The sequence below is a fragment of the Mastomys coucha genome, unplaced genomic scaffold, assembly GCF_008632895.1.
Source record: "Mastomys coucha isolate ucsf_1 unplaced genomic scaffold, UCSF_Mcou_1 pScaffold5, whole genome shotgun sequence".
NCBI classification, from domain to species: domain Eukaryota; kingdom Metazoa; phylum Chordata; class Mammalia; order Rodentia; family Muridae; genus Mastomys; species Mastomys coucha.
Genome location: NW_022196911.1, coordinates 102,538,261 through 102,541,381, shown reverse-complemented (window position 1 = coordinate 102,541,381; position 3,121 = coordinate 102,538,261). Strand labels below are relative to the sequence as shown.

The 3,121-nt window shown below is 48.5% G+C and overlaps 1 protein-coding gene across 1 annotated transcript in view; it reads right to left on the bottom strand.

The window, feature by feature from the left end:
* The window catches only part of Prr29 (proline rich 29), an 8,869-nt gene extending 5,952 nt beyond the window's left edge, over positions 1-2,917 (bottom strand). Inside the window, exon 1 of the mRNA XM_031353170.1 lies at positions 2,835-2,917. The gene's annotated coding sequence lies outside the window, so the exon portion shown is untranslated. The remainder of the gene's footprint in view (positions 1-2,834) is intronic.
* Between the last annotated feature and the right edge of the window lie 204 nt (positions 2,918-3,121).

Genomic DNA, 3,121 nt, shown 5'->3' with positions numbered 1-3,121 from the left:
TGGGGGGCGGAAGGGTGTGTGTTGTTCATTTGTGTGTGAAGGGAGGGCTATGTGTGTGTGTGTGTGTGTGTGTGTGCATGCTTGTGTGTTCACATGTGGAGGCCAGAGGTTGACACTGACATGTCTTTCTCAAATACCTCTTTGCTTTATATTTTTTTAGACAATTTGAAATATTTATTCTATTTTGTGTATATGAGTTTTCACTTGCATGTATACATGTACATATGTACACTGTGTGCATGAGACATCAAGTCCCCTGAAACTGCAGTTTGTGGATGGTTGTGAGTCACCACATGGGTGCTCGGAACCCAATCTGGGTTCTTTGCAAGAGCAAAACTGGTTTTTGTTTGTTGTTCGTTTTTTATTTGTTATTAGTTTTGTTTGTTGTTAGTTTTGTTTGTTTGTTTGTTGTTAGTTTTGTTTGTTTGTTTTGAAACAGGATTTCCCTGTGTAGCCCTGGTTGTCCTGGAACTCACTCTATAAAACAGACTGGCTTCCAACTTGGAGATTCATCTGCCTCTGCCTCCTGAGTGCTGGGATTAAAGGTGTGTGCCACCTCCACCAGGCTAGACCAAGTGCTCCGGAGCCATCCCTCCAGCCCCTCCTTATTTCTTTAGACAGGGTCTCTCACTAGACTTGTTCTTTGTTGTTTCATCTAGACTAGCTGACCATCAAAGTCCCTGGGATCCATCTGTTCCCAATCCCCACCACTGAGCACCCTTCCCTCCTAGGCTTTCCCTGGGTGCTGGAGATCTAAGCTCAGGCCCCATGCCTGCTCGACCCGCCCACGGAGCCAGCTCTCCAGTACCCACAGTGTTATAAGGAAAGACCTGAAAATCGCACATTACTACTTGTCCAAGAATAAGTAAATAGTTAAGCAAAGTAAATAGTAAGTAGTTCACCCAAAAGTGACTCTGTGATGGCACTGAAACATCCAGCTGGAAGGACGAATGGCTCCCTCCTGCTCTCAGGTGGAAACGGACCAGAAAAGACCTTTGGGATAATTCCAGGACTCTCAATGTCTACTTTAGCCACAACTGAGCAAGAACAAGGGAGGGAACACCTGAACATTAGACAGCAATGGCCCTTTTTGAGAGCCTAACCTCTCTCCCTCCCTCCCTCCCTCCCTCTCCCTCTCCCTCTCCCTCTCCCTCTCCCTCTCTCTCTCTCTCTCTCTCTTTCTCTCTCTCTCTCTTTTTCTCTCTCTCCCTCTCTCGTTTTTTTGTGAGATTTTTTTTGTTTTTATTTTTTAAGATTTATTTATTTACTGTGTATAGTGTTCTGCCTGCATGTATGCCTGCAGGCCAGAAGAGGGCACCAGATCACATTATAGATGGTTAATGAGCCACCATGTGGTTGTTGGGACTTGAACTCAGGACCGCTGGAAGAGCAGGCAGTGAGTGCTCTTAACCTCTGGAAGGAGGACCAGTGTGCTTAACTTCTGAGCCATCTCTCCAGGATCTCTGGCCTCCATTTTTTTTTTTTTTTTTTTTTTTTTTGAGACAAGGTTTTGCTGTGTTGTCCTGGAACTCACTCTATAGACCAGGCTGGCCTCAAACTCAGAAATCCGCCTGCCTCTGCTTCCCAACTTCTGAGATTAAAGGCACATGTGACTACTGTCCAGTTTAAAGGCCCAGTTTCTAGAGAAGCAAGGAGCTAGGATCTGAGGGGTGATGGAAATTTTTTTTTAAAGGTTTATTTTATTTATTTTATGTGTGTGAGTACACTGTAGCTGCATAAGCTATCATGTGTGTGGCTGCTGTTGAACTCAGGACCTCTGCCCCCTGCACCCCCCCTCCGATCCCCCCCATCTCCGCTCCTGCCCCACTTGCTCCAGCCCTGCTCGCTCCGGCAGGGGTGATGGAAATTAAGCATTGGTCTGCAGAATTCTGTGGCTTTGTCCCTGCCTACATGCTCTCACTGGGAGACTTCCACCACTGCCGTTGTCCTTGAGTGTAGCAGGCGTGTGGTTCTGTTCCACATTGGCTGGTGGTGCTCTGGGGACCTGTGAGTAAGCCGGCCGGCCACTGGTGCTGGCCAGATGGAGAAGTCCTCTGGGGTGGAGGCTTATTTGCAGAGTCCTACCCACTGGAACTGCAAGATGGAGCTTCAAAAGCCCCCCTCCTCACCAGGACCCTAGGAACCATGGTACGGTCAACCATGAACGAATATCTGCTAGAAGTCCCAGGAAGTCACACCGACCAAATGACCCAGGGAGGAAACAGAGTGCTCAGGCTAGGAGTGTGTGTGCTAGGCTGGGGCTGGAGCAGGTTTACTCCGGTTCAGGAGTCCATGGTGACTAAGACTGTCAACTTGATTGGAATACAGCACGCTTAGGAGATCAGTCCATCACAGCCCTGGTGTTTCCAGGGAGGATTACATCACGAGGAATCTGAGCTCACAGATGAATTCATCCCCTCATGGGTCCACGACATGATCCACGACATGATGGTATTTGATGGAGGGCGGACATGGTTGGAGAAGGTGGGTTGTTGGGGGGTGTGCCTTTGGGGCTCTATCATGCCTGGTCACTTTCTGTGTGCTCCTCTTTCTCTACATCCTGACCACTATGATGTGAGCTCTTCTATTCCGCTACACCCTTCCCACCCCGACAGACTGAAGCATTTGAAATGGTGAGCCAGTATAAATCTGTCCTGCCTTAAGTCGTCTGTGTCAGGTGTTTTGGGCACCGTGGCAGAAAGCTAACCAATGTCGTCTGTAGGTGGCCCCTCACTCAGGCCCTCCCGTTTCCCTCTTCTACATCTCTCCTCTACTTGGGGTCCTTTTTCCTCTTCCTACAGACAAGCTCCCTCCTCGGACATCTTCAGGCTTACCCCTGTTATTTCTGACAGACTTAGAGGCTCCTCTGGGTACCCATAGTCTCAGAGAAGGGACCATCCATCGGCACCCAGGATTGACCAACCAGAAGTGATATTGCCATCCGTGGGGCAGAATGGAGTGACTGTCATAATACAAGCAGTCCTACAGAATCATGTATTTGGAGTGGGGGAGGGGGGAGAATCAGTTGCCCAAAGGAAGACAAATTCAGTAAGGGGGAAGTGTGGGTTCTGTCTTGGGCGTTTGTCTCCTAATATGACTAACTCAAGTAATACTTGATACA